This window comes from Amborella trichopoda, chromosome 4 (assembly GCF_054954075.1).
Source record: "Amborella trichopoda isolate Santa Cruz 75 chromosome 4, AtrichopodaSantaCruz75HAP2 v2.0, whole genome shotgun sequence".
Lineage (NCBI taxonomy): Eukaryota > Viridiplantae > Streptophyta > Magnoliopsida > Amborellales > Amborellaceae > Amborella > Amborella trichopoda.
In genome coordinates this window covers 8,674,292-8,696,895 of record NC_142339.1, presented here as the reverse complement: position 1 = coordinate 8,696,895, position 22,604 = coordinate 8,674,292, and positions in this window count along the sequence as shown.

Below are 22,604 nucleotides of genomic sequence, written 5' to 3'. Positions count from 1 at the left end.
AATTGTATATAATTTATTTATTTATATTACTTTTTCTTGTAGCTTTCTCTTGCTATTTTCCAAATGGATTATGTCGCTTTTGATCTCTCTACTGGGAAGTAATGTTTTTATTTTTATTTTATAAGTTATTTTTATCTTATTTGGTAAGGCCCATTGATCATGAATGCTAAAGAGAAATAGTTATTTTTTCTTCTTGATTTTGATTCTTATGTTAAATGATGTATCAATTTATCTTCATCTCAAATTTTCCTTTTTTATGTATTTTAATTATAAGTTTTATATTTTAAATTTTTATGAATTGCTTTTGTAACTATAGAATTGTATTTTTAACAAAAAATATGTGATGACGTATATATAAATATCAATTCTTTTTTTGGGAGATATTTGAGTAATTTTATTTTTTTAATTATGAATTTTGATCCCATCTCCTTTAGCTTTTTCCCACTATTTTTAATTTGTCTATATCAATCTTGATTCCACTATTTATAATAGCATTTAAAAATTTTTGGTCTCCCCGATAGTATATCTGAATTATTTATTTCTTGCATGGTTTTAAAAAAGTCATAATTATTTCATAAAGTTATTCAACTGTGAGGATAAATTCAATTATCTCTAAGACCATGTTTTATTGAAAATATTTTTCAATGATAAATATGTTTTAGTGATTAATATTAAATATCACATGCAATGCATATGCCTATTATTAGTGTAAACTAATTGTTTACTGTACAAATTGGAGAGATCTTCAGAGGAAGATCCTTCGGATCCGTACCACAAACTGATTTTTTAAAAGTGTGATAAAGGAAAATTCAAATTTTGATCTGAGACCAGATCTACTAAAAAATGAGTAGATCCGCTCTCAAATCAGTGGCAGAGCCAATATAGATAAAAAAACACGAAATATTGAATGAAATACGAATAAAATCCTAAATCTAACAAAATAACTAAAAAGATAATGTAAAAGAAGATGAGAAATCCAAAAGCACGAAATAGTGAATGAAATAAGAATAAAATCCTAAATCTAACAAAATAATTGAAAAATAAAGGAAAAGAGGATGAGAAATCCAAAAGCACGGAATATTTAATGAAATAAGAATAAAATCCTAGACCTAACAAAATAATTGAAAAATAAAGGAGAAGATGATGAGAAAAATAACTGCTCGGGCCAAGTCAAATCCGAGGCTTCGAGGGGTTGCCCGTATCAGGACTGCGGCTGGTATGTTTACATCGGGGGTCATCTTTGTGTCTCTTCATTATTGACCAAGCCTTGGATTGGTTGAATAGCTATCTTGGACCTGGTCTAAGCTTAATGTTGTAGGTTTAATGGCTAGGGCTTGGCTAGAACTTGTCTAGATCTAGGATCTCTCACGGTTTTCTTTTTGGTCTCTCCAAGCCTTAGGTTTCTAAGGATCTAGGGTTTCCAGCTCTCTCTTAGCTTAAGATGATCTAACCCTAAAAGAGGCATAAACTGTATTTTTATATACTGAAATGGGAACCATGGACTACGATGTTCTATGGTTCAGGGATTTTATGGAATTGTATGGTTCTAAGGGTTGTCTACAGTTAAAAACATCATGAAATTTGCCAATTTTTTAAAATGTGGTGTCTACACTGATACGAAAGAAAAACATTATTGTAAAAATTAGAACTTTATTATAAACAAAACTTTCCCTAAATAAAAGTTGGAATGAGATTGATAATAATTCAAAAAATAGATAGATCCTTGAACATCGATCTAATCCCAAAAAAGAGAAGAAGATAGATCATTTCATAAAGAAACCCAAAATCTGTACTTGTTAAGCTTCTTGATAGAACATATCTAATTTAATAAATAAAGAGGAGGGGGAGGTATGGGAGGGGAGAGAAGAAAATGCCAACATCTCTATTAATCTAGGAAAGACATGAGACCGAGGTTTATAACGAGATAACAGAGCATGGAAGAGATAATCAATGAGCATAGGATAATCATTGTGAAGCACTGAAAAGGAGGGAGTGGTTATACACTGCTGAATCCAAGAAATAAAGAGATATGAGAACCCCAACTTTCGCATTCTAGTAAAAATAAAATCCTAAGCAACCCAAACATACACACTGCTCAAATCTAACTGTATGCACATCTTTGGTTTAATGTCATTTTGTAGCAAAGAGAGATGATTTTATTTGCCATAAGAATGTTATATGTGATCAATCTCCCCTTAAAGAATGTTGCTTGTCTAGAATCAACGAGATCACCCAAGTCCTTCTTCAACTGATTAGAGACAACTTTGCTTATAATCTTATAAAGGACATTACAAAGGTCAATAGGATGGAAATCCTTCATAATACTGATAGAACTCACTTTAGGAATTAGGCAAGTAAAGTTTGAATTTATTTATTTTAAAATTTTGCCTCTCTTGAAAAAATCACTAAGAGCTACAAACAAATCTTTTTTTATCACCTCCCAACCGAATTTATAAAATTCCACCATGAGGCCATTTGGGCCGGGGACACTTTCACTTCTCATATCCTAGATACATGCCTTTATCTATTCTAAGATGACATCCTCAATGAGTTTTCTCTGCTGCTGCATGCTAAGATATGAAGAAGGTAAATAGTGATCCTCCAGATGAAGATTGACATTACTTTCCTATGAGTAAGTCCTCAAAGAAGTTGATCATGTGATGGCCAATTTGATCTTCAAATGTAATGAAATCCCCATTATGTTATTTTGGTAGAATAATCATGTCATTTCTTCTCCTGATAATGGTGGATAAATGAAATATAGTTGTTAGAATCACCATCCTGCAACCAAGCCCACTGAGATTTTTACCGCCATACACTTTCTTCATGGGATAAGAGTTGTTGCAACTCCCTAGTACACTCCTTTTCCTCCAACATAAGTTTCTCATCAGATGGGTTGCGACACAGGTCATCATGAACAGTAGAAATTTACTAACAAAGTGCTAAAATTTTATCACCAACATGACCAAAAGAACTTTTATTCCATTTACGCAGATCCCTCCTCAATCTCTTCAACTTCATGACAAACCTAAATATAGGAGTACCCTCTGCCATTCCATTCCAAGAATTAGAGATAATATCCAAGAAGCTTAGTGTCTTTTCCCATGGGGAAAAGTATTTAAAAGGGGCTAATTGGGGTGTGCTTGATGGAGAAACCAGTAGAGGATAGTGATCAGAGTTACCTTTTGGTAATAATTCCACCTTAGACTTTAGATAAGAGAAAACACGGTCCATATTGGCAAGTGTATGATCTAGTCGTTCATGTATACATCTCCTATTTGTCTAACTGTTTGACCATGAAAATTAACCCCTAGCAGAATTGAGGTCCTTCAAGGCACAATATGCAATTATACTGACAAAATCCCCTAAATCTTGAGGTAAAGTCTCTCTCTCCATCTTTTCTAAATTATCCAAGATAGTGTTGAAATCACCCAAAACTAGCCAAGAGACTGTAGTGTTACTGTTAATATCCCTCATTTGAGCCCATAATATGGATCTCTTAGCCATTGAATTATAGGCATAAACACCCGAGACTGTCAAGTGACTTCCATGACAGAAATAGGTGGCTCTTATTGTAATCATCTGCTCATTGATATTAAGAACAATAATTGAGTAGATTGAGGGATTCCATAAGATCATTGCACGAGATTTACCCTCCACTTCATTGGCTACTACATATCATAAAATCCCAATTTCCTGGCCCATCTTGCACTCAACTCAATAGGAAGTTTGGTCTCCAATAAAAACAAAATACCAACATTATGTTGTCTCACCAATTCACCAATATCCGAACTTCCATCACAGCCCCTAAGGCCACGCACATTCCATGAAATCACTGACATGGAAACACAAAATCATAGGGTGCATGGCTTACGTGCTGATCTAGGCTTGCCTCCAGTAACTGGTAATGAATCTTTATGAATCCTTTGAGCTTTCATTTGTGCTATTCTGCTACTGCTACGCTGGATTGCATTGGCTCCATACTTATTAACACCACTAGTTGCACAATGTCCATGTGTGGTCATCCTCTTTCCTCTTAGATCGTGTTGCAGCGTATCAGCACCCTCAAATGATTATGCAAGTTCTTAGCCTCCAAAGTCAATTGCGAAGGAGGAGAGATGTCTGCAGGAGCACTACTGGTTGCATGCTCTAACGGAAAGACACTTTGAATCATCACCTCATCAGAATACATGTGTGAAGAGAGAGAAACTCCTATAACAGAATTGGTTCCACGTGACAACGATAAGATACCTCCTATCACTACATGCGTATCATCATCCTCCTCACCAGTGGATTGATTTGAAACCTCCATAGAAACCAGAATAGAAACTTATGCATCCTCCAAATTTTTGACAGCAGACTTCATATTGTTCGAGATTTGAAATTGTGTAGAATTCAAAAGCAATGAGACTACCTGATTCCATCAACCATCGAATTAAATGTGGTAAGATTTCAAATTTTAGAGGACCATATGCGACCTTAGAAGGTGGCGTAACTTCAAGATTATCCTCATTTTGATGTGGCATAGCATCACCATGAACCAATCCCATGATGGAAAGGTCTGCAACCAATCCACCTAAGTGTTGCTCTTCACGCTCAGCAGCCATGGCTGTTGTTTCAATTTCAGCCTGCTCGTTACTCACAAGAACTAGTTTTGAGCATGAAATTCCTTCATCATCATCCAAGCTCTAAGAACCTTAAGCTTATTAGATTTAGTATTTGCCAATTTCGTTTTGTAAATGAAATAGTTTCTGCCCTTAACCACACACCAAACTTTCTCTCCAGATGATAACATAACAGCAACACCAATAACATGATCAGACACCTTTTGAACTTTAGATGGTGAGGATGGTTTGTAGATATCTGCAGTGTGACCCATTTTCTTAGACAAGGCACATGAGATTGGAATAAATTCATAAAGCACTTATTGTTTGTATGGCTTACTTTTTTATTCAAACCACACATTTCAAAAGAGGTTTCCCTAAGTCTAAGGCAACATAAATCCTTGGTTCAAGTCTCGTTCTCTGCCTAGTGGGTGTTTCTATGAAGTAAGGCTTCCCAACCGGTGCTGAGATTCGAAACAAAAGTTCCAACTCCCAAACGAATACTTTTTGTTAACAAACCATGGTCCCCCAGTTTTGGCAATCTCTATCTCTTCCCTTCTTTGAAAGCGAAAACCAGGAACCCATCGTTTAGGGAAAAATTTCGAGGTCCTTCTCTAATCTCCACGTCTTCTTTAGCATGGCTTTCATATAATCACTCAGGTCTTTGGCCAAAAAAGCTACCCAAGTAGGCTGTATTCCCATATCCTTAAACAAGAATCCAGAATCCCATCTACTATTTTCACACATCTTCTGTCAATAACTTCAGTAATGTGAACCTTGATATCATCAAAATAAAAAATGCTAGAATGTAGTCCTTTTTATCCCAAAAGAAAATCATAAGACTTGCCTACATAATTGAGGACGTAATTGAGAACTTCCTAGCATAATTTTGTAACTCCAAAGAATATTTCTAATTTAAAGTTCATTTTTATATTGTAATATAGTTGTTTCTTTGTTTTTCTTATTGAGTTATTTTCTAACCATAGGTTGTTTTTACTTTGTATCACACACATACATGCACACACAGAGAGATTATAATTCAAGTAATTGGGTGGGAGAGATCTTAATGCAAATAATTATGTACACTTAAAATGTGAATAGTTGTGTACATTTGAGGGACCCAACATATTCTAATATAAGTAATTGTTTCCTAACAGTGGGGAAAGCCAAAATACCACCACCATCATCCTCATCATTTTAGCCTTATCCTAACTATTTGGGGCTGGCTATACAAATTTGTTTTGTTATTTCTCTTTATTAAGGGTCACACCCTAAGTCAGACCATAAATCGTTATATCTTTTCTCACTACTTTCATCCATGTCCTTTTGGGTTATGTTGCAATTTTAGAGCTTTCTACTTGAACTAAATCCCCCTCCTTTCCAATGTTATTCTAGGCCAATGTTACATATAGCCAGACCACCTAAGTCTATTTTCCCTTATCTTATTGTCTATTTGGAGCTATTCTTAAGTTCTCTCTGAAGTTCTTAATCCAAATTCTATCATTTCTTATCTAACCACTGATCCATCTAGTAATTTTCCTAATAGTATAGAAGGCCAAATATAATCCATTCTATTTTATGCTACTAAAGATAATCAATAAGTGTTTTTTTTTTTTGTGTCAATTAAGCACTTAGAATAAGTGGTTAAATTCTTTTCTCACATAGACAATCCATTTGTTTTTCTAAAATGTTCAGTCTATTATTTCATGTTTATACATGAAAAGGTTTAGACTTTGGTTTGGCAACATTAATTTTGGATTAGTTAATGGGCAAAGTATAGGTGTGTATCGAGATGCATGCATTACAATGAGAATTCTATTCCAAAATCCATTTTAGAGATGGATTATGGATCGAAAATTTTCTAGGGCGACCCCCTTGATTAACATGAAAATAAAAAATTTTAAGCTCTAAATTTGATTTATTTTATACTTTTACAGTTTTATTTTAGGAAAAATTTTATATAAGGTTGCAACCTTAAAATTTAGAATATGCTTCTCAAAAATATATTGGATAATGTTGTTTTAATGTCTAAAAAACCTCTAATTGATCATTTCGACATCAAAATATATGAATACGAAAAAAAAAAAAAAACGATTTGGAGTCCAAGAGAATCTTGCAATACATTACCTAGACCATCCATTTTCAAGATTTTCATAGGTTTATAGATCTAGTTGATTTTAACCATTTTTGGAGTTCAAAATTTTATACTTAGATATGAAAATAGATTTTGAGATAATCCTAAACCTAAGAATTTTCTTCATCAGAAGTACATGTTATGATAAATTTTGGAGGTGCACCTCAATTGGATTGTTTTATGTTGCAACCTTATTGAAACCACACCTTTTATTTTAATACTTCAAGTGATGCATTATTTTTGGAGCTCCAAATTCAAGATTCAGAGGCATATATGTGATTTATAATGCATTTTGGGTCCTAATTCCCTTTGAGGACTGGAGCTCAGGTTTTTACCTAGAAAAGTCCAAAGCTTAGCGGACTCATAAAATGTTGTCTTAGTTATTTGTAAATGAGAAAATACATCATTAATTATCCATAAAATTGACAATTGGGCCCCCATTTTTAAAAAGGATGGTATAACATCCACAAAATACAGACACTTGAAGTGGTTCAAATTGAACCTAGCCTCCTCCAAGGGCTACAAAATAATTTTGTTTTTATTTTACAATTATATTTATTTATAATTTAGACTGTAAATTAATTTTTATAAGGAGAACCAAATAAAAATAATAAAAGAATATTTTCAACAAAAATGCATTTACTTTATTGTTTATTTAAAGTATTCTATTATCATTTTTATTTGTTTCCCCTTATAAAAATTAATTCACACCCATATTTTAAGATAAATACAATATTTAAAGAAAAAATACAAATAAAAGTAAATTTTAGCCATTAGATATAGCCTTATTTAATCTGAACCTTCCAACTGTCCATGTGATGTGGATGAGAGACTTTTTCTTGTGAAAATGGGCGTTCCTAAACACTAATCTTTTTTTTTTGGTAAGTCAATGGGGGAGAAGGCTCCCTACCCCGACTTTCATTAATAGAGAAAAAAGTAACACATTATTTTACAACCCTATTATAGGGCAGTTGCGCCAAATCATGAAATAAAAGAAGGGAAAGAAAATCTGGTGGATGACTGCGTAAAATCGTGGTGCCTGAATAAATCATTGCTCTCTTAGCGAGAGCATCAGCTACCATATTCACCTCGCTAAATATATTAGCAATAGACCACCTATGGGGCGAGGGCCTCACACAAGAACTATCAGTTGTGTATATAATCTCTAAAGAGCACGACGTCGGTTCTAAATAGCATCTACTAGAAGAGATGAGTCACTTTTTATCTGTATTGGGAAGCAACTCGACTGAATAGCCAAGAGAATACCTACTTCTAGAGCCTTGAATTCTACATAATTATTGGACGCGACACCCAAATCGTTAGGAAACACTGCCACAAAACCACCATTGCTATTTCTTATGACCCCACCTCCTCTTGCCAAACTAGGATTGTGGAAAGATGCACCATCAATATTCAGCTTATAACACTTGACCTGAGGAAATGACCATGCAAATGGGATTTGGCGTTGTAACTTCTGCTAGCACCAAGTAATTTGTGGGTTCCTAATAATCGCCTTTTCTAACAAATGAAAGTCCCATTTTTTTCACTTCTACTAGAACCTTAACATGAGTAGTAACCCGATTGACAATCTACTCTCTTCTCATTGCGTTAGATCTAAAGATTCTTCTGTTTTGCTCCTCTCAAAGAAATTAGATAGTAGTGAAAAAAATAGTTGTCCAGATGTCGAGAAGCCCATTTGATTTGAACTTGAAGGCTAACCAACTACGAAGGATATCATGAGCAGAAGATCTGATAACAAATCTCTTACCACACCGCCATGCTAAGGACCGCCAGACACCCTGGGAAAGGGCAAATGGTGGCCATATGGATATCTCGTTGTAGGAATATCATTGTAATCTGTAATCGATTATGCATTACTAGCCAGGAAAACCACTTAGCCCGTGGATGATATTTGGCAGACCAAAGAGCACGAAATAAAGGCTAAGGTGGGCATTCATATTGAATGAAGTTTTATGCTGCCTTGATAAAAAAAGATTCCATTGGTAGAATGAATCCATACCAATGAATCCTTCTTAAGCTGCAAGGGGAGAATATATCGCCCCACATTACTTCATAAGTTGTTCAAGATAGTAGAAGAAGAAGAAGAAGGCAATGCCTATGATTGAGGGTTACTATCAATAAAAACAGCAACCTTGTTATGTCCTGCAATTTCCCTCGAATCCATCTGTCAATTTCCATCAAAGGAATCCCTAATCGTCTGAATAGATAGCCAATGGTTCATCAAGAAGGCTACTGTCTGACCATTACCAATGCACCATTGAACATTATCCCTTAACTGAGACAGGCCGAAGTAGATGCCCTTTCAAGCATGGGAACAACCCCTCTTTGCTACAGATGCCCAAATGGAACACATTCTGAAGTAGTTGTGCTTGAAAAAACATGTGACTAAAGAAGATGGGTTTGCTATAATCCTCCAAGCTAGCTTCATCATTCTTGCAGTAATAAAATCTGCCATATCTCTCAACCCCAGCCCACCCTCCTCATGAGGAAGGAAAATTGTCATTCCTTTGACCAGATGAACACCCATATTCTCTGCAACTTCAGGCCATAAGAAGTTCCGCTAAAGCCTTTTTATCATGTTATAGGTTTTTTTCGGCAACATAAACGACAATAATCAGAAAATAGCCGAGGCACTGAGAACTGACTTAAGCAGTTGGAGATGTTCGACATAAGATAAGCATAAAGATTTCCATGTACTTATCCTACCGATCACCTTTCCAACCAAGCTCTGACAATAACTGTGTCGGAGATGACCCTGAAATACAGGTAGCCCCATATAGCACACCAGTAAGGCAACCTCACTGAATCCCAACTTTCTTATAATACGACCTCGACGACCTTGAGAAACCCCAAATAAAAACACCTTGCTTTTTGAAAAATTAAGCAGCTGACCAGTAGTCTTTTCAAAAGATGCAATAACCAACTTTATGGCACTAGCAGAAGAAAAAGATGTCCCACAGAAAATAACCACATCATCAGCATAGAATAAGTGCGAGACCCCTCGTCACACCCAAAAGGGAAGGCTTTGGGTATCAATCCCTGCATAAAAGCCTGATCCAGTTGCCTATTAAAGAAGTCCATGACAAGCAAAAATAAATAGGGAGAGAGAAGATTTCCTTGTCTCAAACCTCCTTTCCCTTTAAATAAACCTTTAGGGGAGCCATTTCTCAAAACTGAAAAAGAAGTAGTCGAAATGCATATATGAATCCAGGAGATAAAAAGTTGAGGGAAACCCAAAGCATGTAACCTTCTCACAATAAATTCCCAGGAGACCTTGTCATAAGCGCTGCTCAGGTCAATCGGCAAGCACATCTTAGGTCGTGCCGAATTCTTATGACAAAAGAGACATGATCTCATTTGCCATGAGAATATTATCTATGATAAGCCTGCCCTTCAAAAAGACGGCCTACCTAGGATCAATGATGTTCTCAAGAACAACTTTTAAACAGTTTATAAAGTACGTTACACAAACTAATAGGCCAAAAATCTTTCATTACAGAACGACATCCATATTTGGAATCAAACATATGAAAGTGGAGTTAATTTGTTTTAGGAACTTACCTTTCCTAAATAAATCCTTTAAGGCCCTATAAAGGTCCCTTATTGATGATCTCCCAGACAAATTTATAGAATTGAATTGAAAACCTATCCTGACCTGGAAGACTCTCACTTTGCATGCCCTAGATAGTAGCCGTAATCTCCTCAATGGTGGCATCCTCAACCAATTTTGCCATCTGGTCAAGATTCAATAGACTTGGTGGCAGAAACTGATCTGCCAAGAGTGGATCAATATCGTTTTCTTGAGCAAGCAATTCCTTAAAAGAACTGATCATATGCCTATCAATGTCAGCTTTAGAGGCTAGTAAGTTCCCATTCTGGTCTTTCAGATATATGATCTTGTCATTTCTTATTCGAATCATAGTGGAAAGATGAAAGAACTTAGTATTGAAATCCCCATCCTTAAGCCAATTATGTCTGGACTGCTGTCTCCATAGCCTTTCTTCATGCCCCAAAAGGGTTGGAAGCCTCTGGGAACTTTCCTGCTCTTCTAACATCAATGCATCATTTGAAGGATCAACAAATAAACTATCATGCAAAGAAGATAATTGGTGCCTTACTTCTACAATGGATTTACTAACATGATCAAAGACCTCATTATTCCATATACGTAGATCAACCCTCTGTCTCTTCAGTTTAGTCACAAACTGATATATAGCAGTGCATCCAACTCTAGTTTGTCTCCATAGCCTTGCTTCATGCCCCAAAAGTATTGAAGCCTCTTGGTACTTTCTTACTCTTCTAACATCAATGCATCATTCGATGGATCAGCAAATAAACTATCATGCAAAGAAGATAATTGGTGCCTTACTTCTACAATGGATTCACTAACATGACCGAATACCTCCTTATTCCTTGTATGTAGATCAACCCTCTATCTCTTCAGTTTAGTCATAAAGCGATATATAGTTGTGCCTCCAACTCTAGTTTGCCATGATGTAGATATCGTATCCATGAAGCCTGAGTGCTTTTCCCACATATAAAAATATTTAAATGGTTTTGGTCCAACTGGTCACTCATCAGAAACTATTACCAGTAAAGGACAGTGATCAGAGTTGCCTTTAGGAAAGAGCTCCACCTTATATTTCGGAACGTCAGAACCCAATCATTGGTTGCCATTGGACGATCTAATCTGGTTTTGATGTACCTCCTACTGATCTGGCTATTAGACCAAGTAAACCATCCCCTAACTACCCCGAGATCAGATAAAGTACAATTTGTCATGACTTGGGCAAAATCACCCGAGTCTAATAGTAAAGAGTTGCTTCTTTCCAATTTTTTTGAGTTGTTTAATAAAGTATTAAAGTTCCCCCAAAACGAACCAGGGCTCTGAAATAGTGGCCCCCATAGTCCTCATATGATTCCACAGCGGAGCTCTTTGAGAAACTGAGTTAAAGGCATAAACCCCCGAGATCACAGACACTAGGCCATTACATATTCTAGTAGCTTCCACTGTTATCATCTGGTCATTTGGGCTGAGGACATTGATTGAGTGTATCAATGGATTCTAAAGCATCAAATTCCGGATCTATCATTACTCTTATTTGCAACAAAGTTATTATAAAAGATCAATTTTTTTGAACAAACCCGATTCAACTTTGCAGGCAACTTGGTCTCTAAAAGAAATAAAATACCAATATTTTGCTCGTTTTTAAGGGTTACTATGTCAGAAATCTACCCGAGCCTCGAAGGCCTGTTACATTCCATGTTACAACAGATATAAAAAACTATTAGGATTTTGAGTGCCTAATAAGAGAAGCCTCACCTTCTATGGCCATTGGGAGACGATGAACCTTATGAGAACCACCCTTCTTGCCACCAACAGCTGCTGCATAACCCTTAGGTTGAGATTGAGTCCTAAGCTAAGACACCCCCTCTCCAGGAGTACACGTGCTTGCTAGAACCTACCACCTTATCAACTCCATCTATAAATGGAAAGCTGAGATTTAATACTGTCAAGGCCATGGAATCCTCAAAATTTTGCTGGTTGGGTACATCATCGGTCATAATAACACCAGCCGGGTGGGGCACTTGGGATAAACAGTTGCCCTCCAATGGAGGAACACCTCCAATTCCCCCATGTATGTTGTCCTAACCACATATTTGTACCTCAGAGGGAGGGCCATCCGAAGATGCAGGCTCACCATCACTGTTACCACTTACAGTATCTCCAGCTACCTCAACGACTTCCCCAATGTTAGTATCTTCAGCGTTTTCCAGTCTCGTTATCACGACTGAGAAGGCCATGTCAGCACCTATAATATTCGAAAAACCAGAGTGCAAAACTCCATCACTTTGCGACATACCCGAGTGGCCCTCGATAACTGGATCCTCCAACTGAGGAGTATCCACAACATTGTCTTTTTCCTCGGCTAAGGCTTGAAAGGTATTAGGAACACTCACCACTTCCTTCTTCTTTTAGATCATCTGAGTTCTACCCTTTACAACTTTCCATCCCTCATCTCCCGATGGTAATACAACAACTGAACCACTATCACTTATTGCCTTCCTTTCAAGATCTTTTCCCTTTGGTTCATCTTTTATAACAATAGATGAACGACATAGATCTGACATATGCCCAATTCTATTACATTTCAAGCAAATGGTTATTACAAACTTATATACAATCTTCTGACAATATTCCTTGCCTAGGTTATCAAACCACACTTTCGATAAGCATGTACTACTCACATGCATAGCAACACAAACCCTTGGTTCTGCCTGAGATCTCAACTTTGTAGGTTTGTCCATAAAAATGGGCTTCCCTACATTTGATGCTCTACGAAAGAGGATAACCGACTCCCAAAAGATAAGGGGAAGATTAGGCAATTTGATCAAAACCAGGACAGTCTATCGAGTATGTCTACTAGGTTGGACTGAAGGATCCCATTCTTGAAGAACTAAACACTTCTTATTCATAAACCAAGGGCCACCAGTACGTGTGATTTCCATTTCCTCCTTAGATTTGAAACAGAAGGTAAAAAATCCATCACCAGGGATAAAATTTCAAGCTCATTCTTCAACTGCCACATCTTCTGTGACATATGTTTTATATACATCCATTCCAGTCTGTGTCATAGAAAATAACCCAAAAGACAGTTCTCGTACTTTTTAAAGCATGACTTAACTAACTCTTGTTCAATTTTCATGTAACATTTACCATTAATAGTTTCTAATGGTGAGATGTCCCTACTATGGAAGTAACAGACATCATTTTGGATCCCTTTTGCTCCAAAAAGTAGATCCATTGGTTTACCCGAATCCCAGCAATTTGGGATCATTAGAGTCCCCTCCTTAGCCTTGGATCCAGACAAAGAGGGGAACTCCTCCTTTTCTCCAATGGAAAGGCTTAGATTATTAAAAGATAAATTTAAAACCTTACCTTTGTCTTTCGAAACTGCGTTATATGATAAAGGAACATCAAGAAGACCGAGGCCCTCCCCAACGTCCTTGCTAATATAGCTCATAGAAGATTCACCCAGCCGACTAGCTACATGTTACCATCATGGAGGGAGGAAACTATATTCGCAGCAACACTCTCAGAAAGCCCGTGTGTAGGAACATGGACACCCAATGATATAGCCTCATTGCCATGAGGCTCATCATAATTTCCAGCCATGGATGAGCTAGAGTTTTGCTCTCTTGATGCAACAACAATCTTGGATGGCATCATGCCTGATTCCTCGACATAGAGAACCTCTCAAAAAAGAGATTCATCATTTTCCTCCATACTCCTTTCACCACCATCCACTTGTATCAAGTTTGTGTAGCTATCACCCAAAAATTCATTCATAGTAGTAGAAGTAGAAAGCTGATGAGTAGGATCATCAGCACCCATAGAAAGATCTTGATGAGCATCCAAGCTCTTATCATGTAGCTCTACATCTTGGCCAGCACCACCCACACTTGATCCACCATCTCGGCCAGCACCACCCATCTGTTTACCCAAATATGCTTCATGATCCCTTGAAGCAGAATTGTTGTTCATAATAAGACCATCTAACAATTTTCAAGTCTTCATAAATATGCTTGATTTACACTATTTTTGAAGCTTTAAATTTTGCGCAAGCTTTCTATGCTTCCCCTACAACATAAAACTTATATACTTCCCCTTATCCAACCGTCAATTCTGAATGGAGGTTTAAGATTGCCCCAATCACAATGTCACGTCTATACACTATTTTATTTTAATTTTTTTTTCTATAAACTATTTTGACACCAAAATTTATACGTCCAATCCTCTATTAAACTCGCACTAGCAAAAAAAATAACCAAAATACCCTTGAAAGATTCAAGGGGTATTTTGGTCATTGTATTTTATCGAGAAATTATTTTTAATATTTTTTTATAGGTGTGCCCCAAAGAGAAGATGTAACGTACCGAGTTTCATATTCATAAAATTTGAATAAAAAAACTAAAAATAAAATACTTTGAGACGTCAGATCTAAGATCAAACGGTGAATGACTCTGTTGATAAAAAATGGACGGCTAGATGATAGAGAAAGAATAAAGCTTCTATGCTGTAGGAGAAATATAGAAACTTTACTTTTAAATTTTATAATTATAGATGAAAAAATATTTTTAAAGCTATTACAAATATTTCTATTATTAAAATCACATTTCTTGACACTATTTAAAGGTGCGCTTTACTTTGATTGTTTAGTGCCTCTGTCGATACAAACCGCCAGCTTCTTAATTTAACAGTACTCCAAGGCTAAATTTGATACTAACTTCCTATCACTCTCATGCGCAATCAGTGACACGTGTCCAACTCTATAACATAAGTTAGTTTTAATATTTGTGAAATCCATTTCTTTAAGAAAAAGATCAACCAGTCATTTTCCCTGAATTATGGCCTGCGTTTTGGCTTGATTTTGTTGAAAGCTCCGTGTTTTGTGTTGCAAATTACTTTTTAATTGATTAGTTTAAGCATAAACAGGGTATTTTCGATATTAGCATTTTATAGGGGCATTTATGTCATTTACGAAAGGATGGTTATGTCTTGGCTTCACCTATGTGGTTCCAGGTCAAACTTGTGCGGCAAGTGGCGATAGCCTTCACGTTTTGCGAACTTTCCACTCTCTATCCGGAATCACTTTTGCGAACTTTCCACTCTGTATACTATTGATCAGAATTAATTAAACAAATTAGACAGAAGTTTCCTCTTTATAGCATTTATGTCCCTCACTTTTTAGTAACCGTGAAGGATTTTGCTTTCCTATTTGCTTTCTTATTCTCGTAAGGGATTTTGTTTCTTACTTGAGGGTAGATGAATACTTAAGGACAAAATTGCCCTTATATATTGTGGAATCATACAACGGTGTGGGATATAATTAAACATGTATGTATGTCGGTGTGAGAGAGACCTGGTGAGGTTCATATTGAGATAAATAAACATTGAGATAAATAAACGTGTGAGGTGCATGTTGAGATAAATAAACAGGTGCATGTGTGTGGGTGAGAGAGATATCTAGGTTGCATACTGTATGGAAAATGGGATCATACATTAGAATAAGCAGTCATGGAAATTCTTTGATCAAAATAGCTTTCACACATTAGATGATCCGACCATGGAAAAGCAGGGGCGGATCCGACAAATCAAACTGCCGAATGACCGCTTGGCTGGTTCGATTATGCCATTAAATCAAAATATCATAAAAGTGATCAAAACCAAAATTTTAACGCGTTGAATAGGTCCAACTTGCTAATTTTGTAAGCCTTCATTTAATCATTTTAGTCTAGTTTTAGTTGGATCTATCAAGCGCTTTTTCCCTATTAGTTTTTAATTTTATTTTTATTTTTAAGTAGTTCAGCGGAATCAAACTTGAGATATAACTTATTATGTCAACTACTAACTACTTAAGCCAAACCCGACTCCTTTCTCCTCCTTACGTTTCACTTTCATCCAACCCACCTCCCATATTTCTAACATGTTTACTAATTTGGTCAAACCCCAATTTTAAACCCAATTTGTGAATCTTGCATTGTTTCTCTATCCGTCCTTTTTCCTTTTGCAAACCCCCGTTTTTTATATACATCTACAATTCTCTAGAATAATTTGGCTTAGACTTTTTGTCCCCTTTTTTGTTTCGCTGCCTCTCACCTTTACACATATTGTTTTAAATTAGAAGTCTTGATCCACTACTTCTTATCTCGAAAATCATGATAGTTGTAATCGACTACTTGTGACTGCAAAAAGTAGTGATCACTAACATTGCAAAATCCAAACCCTATCAATCTGGTTCTAATACCGTTGGTTCAGACTAAAATTCTATGATCCTTGTGAACACGGTTACAATTTGGTCCAAAGGACCACCATCGTCAAAACAACGAGATGCTTGGAGGAGGACGCACAGCTAAGGAAAGTGATGTCCTAAAGACCGTATTTTAAGGTCAATCATGGTACTTTCGACCATGATACATCATTCAACTGCCATAGCATAAATATTCACCTGTCAAACTAAGGGAAAAGTTTTTATAGAGCCTAGGCTCTAAACAATCAAATTAGATCCTACCTTAGAAATTCACAATAAGAGGTTGTTTTGATGCCTAAATATCATCAAATTGATCATCTCGACATCAAGATGCATGGACATGAGAAAAAAAATGGATTTCAAGTTTTAGAAATAGTGCATTTTGTAAAGATCATTTTTTGACCGTCAATTTTCGAGATTTTCAAGTTTTCATAAATCTGCTCGATCTACACTATTTTGAAGTTTTAAATTTTATAATTAAAGACGAAAATATATTTTAATGCTATTACAAAAATTTCTAGTGTTAAAATCATATTTTTTGACACTATTTGAAGGTGGGCTTTAATTTGATTGCTTAAAGCCTCAGCTCTATACAAACCGCACCCTCAAAATAATAATCCACATCCAGCTCCATTATTTAGTCTGCCACACATTTAGATTTAGTATTTGTATGTAGTGTGCTCTACATTCCCAAACTTTTTTAATTGATCATTTTTAAATATATAATGGTTGGAGTTTGTATAAGGTGGTCCATTTTAGGTGCACCTTTAGATTTTTCCAAAAAATGTAGTTTAGATGTCGGAAACGACCTGAAAATCCATGTTCAACCTTAATTAAGAACTTAAAATTTCAAAAACATAGTAGATCGAGTAAATCTATAAACACTTGAAAATCTAAAAAATACACGATTTAAAGAACTTGTTGTAAAATACACTATTTTTAGGATTTGAAATTCTTTTTTTCTATAATCCATATATCTCGAGGTCAAGATGATCTATTGAAATATTTTCCAACTTTAGAACACTATTTTCTTCTGGGTTTCGAGGTGCACCTTACTCCTATAATATAAGGTTTACAAACTTCTTCTATATATAAACCCCAATATATTCGAGCACTTCAACAAGTCAATCACTACTATACGTTGAAATAGACCCCAGTATTTATATATCTATATATTGAAATAGACCCATATAATATTTGCCTTCAAAATATTAAATGATGTAGCCATAGAAAAATAACATTTTTTATATGGATAAAAATCCTTAACAGGAAAATGTTCGGTGCTTTGTCTTTATTGTGACTTATAACTACATTATTATTTCAAATGGACGGTTCACATGCTAATAGGTTTGATTGGATTAATAGACCTCTTGGACGACTAATTTGAATCAGGAGATCTAAATTGTCCACACAAAACGGAGAGTATTTTTGGGAAGACTTGCCTATATAATATCCTCAATTTGACTATCTTTATTTTAACTCTATTTTAGGGGTTAAAATTACTATAGGACTTATGACCTTATTGAGGGTGTCCCCTAAAATTACTAAAGGACTTATGACCTCACTGAGGTGCTGCCTTTCGTATAGTAGAATGGTGTAGCCTTTTCATATAGTAGAATGGTGGACCAGCTGAGGGTGTCGCCCTTGATATAGTAGAATGGTGGACCAGATTCAAGTAGTTGATCTCAAATAGTTGGAAAAAGCCTCGGATGATGATGATTTTTTAGAATTGCTAACTGAATGCATTCATAAAACATTAATTTTTTAACACATATAATTATAGAGCTCTTAGTTCACCAAAACATATGGCTGCAATTAATACTATTTTCTCTATTTTCTTTCAATTTTCTTTATTTTATTTATTTTATATTTTTTTATAGGCGTGTTCGTTAGGATGGATACGATGTGTATGTCAAAATTAGACTATTCAAATACATCTAATGTAATTTGTTATAGAGGCATTCATTTTACAGCATTAGCTTGGTAAGTAATGCAAGCTTTCTCATTTGTTTTTCCTTACAAGTTCTGGTGTGCTACCTAAAATCTTTTTCTACACAAATGCGTATGGAATAAACTCACGGATTATGTATATGGAGATGCGGTTGCACGTTTAAGGGAAGGAATCTGAAAAATAAAATAAAATAAAATAATAAAAATAGGTTAAGCTTTATCTCGAAACTTCGTTCGAGGAGCACTTTGGGCAGCCCTACAAGTAGTTTCTACTGTTAGTATGAAATGAAAATATATGCAATACCACCATTTATTAACAGTTAGATGTCTAATTTGGTATGTAAGGATGCACTATGAGTATGAAAAGAAAATATATGCAATACCACCATTTTATTAACAGTTAGATGTGTTATTTGGTAGTTAAGGATGTATTGGGTACAAAATTCAAAATAAACTTTCTAAAATGTTTTGAATCATTTTTTGTTTTTTTTGATAATTCATTGGGGATGACATTCCCTACCTTTTTTTTATTTAGTTAGTGGTTTTTTAGGCTTTTAGTATAAATGAAAGCCACACCCTGGAAATGAGTTATGAGGTGTGCTACACCCACCACCTGAGGTATGGGGTGCACTACCATCACGACTTCAATATGTCATATTTTACATCCAATGGGTAAAAGTGACAGGTGATTTCTTTGTACCAAAGTGAATTGTCTTATAGCGTACAGTCTTTTATAAATTTTGTAACCCAAAAAATGGTACAAGTTACAATATAAACTATTTTTAGAGCTTGAAATCCTAATTTTTTTTAACAACTGTAAATAGTCAAGATTGAGATGATCTATTTGAAGGTTTTCCAATACCAAAACTGCAATTTTTGGTAAGTTTTAATGTGTAGCTTTACTTTTTCCATAAGGCCTAACCTTATTTTAACCTTTTCCAATAAAAATATGTAATATTGAACTTATGCGTTTTAAATTTGTGAGTTTTTTAAATTTCCTTTGATATTTGACAAGCAGGAAATGCAACAGACTTAGCAGCCGATTAGATGGGCCAACTCTTCATTAAATGGAAAGATGATTGACTTAGGTCAGGCATTTTAAAAAATTAACTGAGCTGCCTTGGAACCGTTTGAGTTGGCTCGAATCATTTGGGATTCTGAGTCATCGTTTTTTGTTCCTTGATTCAAACCCGTTAGTCAAAAAAACAATGTTTTTATTTTGTAATTTGTAATGGACATTGTTTTTAAAGAAATTTGAGATATATAGATGTGATAAAAACATTATATTTTATCAACAATTATTATTTGTTGTTTCTTTAAAAATTCAGCTAATTTGCTGAGTCGGCCAATTTAGTTTGGAATTAGTTGATGACTAGTTTAACCCACATGTCTAATTTTTAAAACACTCTTGTGGTCATAGCTCTTCGCCTACGAAAAACTTTGCCATTGTTTCATAATTTTATCTAGTATATAAATGTAAAGTATAAGATTTTATACAATAAGACCATCAACCATTGGCACTAGGAGGTCACAATTATCTTATAACCATTCGGTGTGAAATTTAATAGTTTGGGTGTCGCATAAAATTCAAAAAAATTTCTTTTGAACATTGGGCTTGGTTAGTGGAAAAAATGCAACCACCACATTTCATATTCAATGATCAAGATTAATTGTAACAATCTTGTAACAAATTTCACATTCAATAGTCTCATTGTATACTTTTTCTATTTAATAATGTTTGAAATTCAAATTAAACTTGGCTAAAGCTACTAAACTTTGAAATTGGGGCAACATTTGTTAGCATACCCTTACAAAGAATATTAGAATCATTTCGAGTCATCCAAGACAAATTTATCTAGTTTTGCCATTTGTTATACTAAAATTTGAACAATAATTTTTTTCTTTGGAAAAGCAAACGCGCATCACTAAACAAATTTATCTAATTTTGCCATATGTTAGACTAAAATTCGAGCTATAGAAGGTAAATATTATGGAAAATTATATAATAAAATTATTTATTTTTGTTGTAAAAATGTCACAATTACTTTTTACCATCGCGTGTGATACTAGGTTTCATATATGATAGTTATGGGTAATTGTGACGTGATTTTACAAGTTACAATGTATTTTCCTATTATTAAAGTTAATTAAGTTGATAAATTGAATTTCAAATTGATCTTCATCATCATCATAACTTTTTTTTTTTTTAATTATTTAAAGTCAGTTACACGAATCTTTATCAAGGATTTTAAAGTCGAGCAATGATCCAATGCAACAGTTGTATTATAGTATAATGCAACGACACTTCTAGGAAACCATGTTTGTGGTATTTGTATGACCTCAAATTTTGTACACACACTCTCTTCATCTCAATAATCGATTTCAAAAAAAAAAAGTTCAATTTGAACCCCCTAGGTATGGTCAAAATGAGTCCCCTTCAAAAATGAATCTAGTTGTGAATTTCAAGATCTTAGCCTTTATAAACTCAAAATCATTTTTTTTCTTTTTAAATATTGTTCATTTAATGATAATAAAGTCATCCAAAAAAATTTGAAAATAAAAAAAATCCTTCTAAGGCTTAGATCTAAATATCTCACTAAAATGAACGGTCTATGTTAATTGGGCCTAAAAAATTCTTTCTAGATAATGTTTTCAATTTTTTCTTGATTGTTCATTAGAATAAAAAGAGTATATATTTTAAAATTCGAATCAAACAAATAGTCATGAGATGATTTTTTAAAATTATTGCATCATATTACTTTAGAACGGTTGCATAAAATCATCACCATCTACTTAAGAATTAGCCACAGGAAAATATTACTTTACAACAGTGTTTAAAAAAACGCCGAGTCGAACCGGACTCGCCCGATTCGACTCGGGAATCGCCATGGACGGATCGAATCGGCGAAAAAAACGGGAATCGTCCGGTTCTAGAGAGAACCGGACGATTATGCACAGTGACTCGCCGATTCACTGTACGGAATCGACGAGTCCCGTACGGAATTTTTTTTTATTTTTATTTTTTATTTTTTTGTAATCCATGATAGATTTTTTTGTAATACTTGATCGATTTTTTTGTAATCCATGATCGAATTGTTTTTTTTTTTTTTTGTAATCCATGATCAAATTTTTTGTTTTTTTTTTTGTAACCCATGATAGAATTTTTTGTAGTCCATGATCGAATTTTTTGTAATCCATGATCGAATTTTTTGTAATCCATGATCGAAATGTTTGTTTGTTTTTCTTGTAATCCATGATCGAATTTTTTGTTTTTTTTTTTTTTTTTTGTAACCCATGAAAGAATTTTTTGTAATCCATGATTGAATGTTTTGTAATCCATGATCGAAATGTTTGTTTTTTTTTTGTAATCCATGATCGAAATGTTTTTTTTTTTTTTTGTAATCCATGATCGAATTTTTTGTTTTCTGTTTTTTTTGTAACCCATGATAGAGTTTTTTGTAATCCATGATTGAATTTTTTGTAATCCATGATCGAATTGTTTTTTCTATTTTTGTAATCCACAATCGAATTTTTTGTTTTTTTGTTTTTGTTTTGTTTTGTAATCCATGATCGAATTCTATGTAATCCATGATCGACTTGTATGTAATCCATGATCGAATTTTTTGTAATCCATGATTGAATTTTTTGAAAATTTGTGATTTTTTTTTTTTTTAATCCATGATCGAATTTTTTTTTGTAATCTATGATAGAATTTTTTGAAAATTTGTGATTTTTTTTTTTTAATCCATGATCGAATTTTTTTTTGTAATCCATGATAGAATTTTTTGAAAATTTGTGATTTTTTTTTTTTAATCCATGATCGATTTTTTTGAAAATTTGTTAATTTTTTTTTAATCCATATTATTCAAAGAGAAAATGAGAGAGATGATGATTCTGAGGCCGCCATATCCCAGCCATATTATTCACATATCAAGTCCCAACAGCAACAGTGTAGGGATGAGCACGACAGTACAGGTGAGCATGAAGGATGGACAATCTTCGGGGATTTTAGATTAGGAACACAACAAAACACTAACACTCAGGGATTTAGGAATAGTCAGACGCCTGCTAATATCGATAATT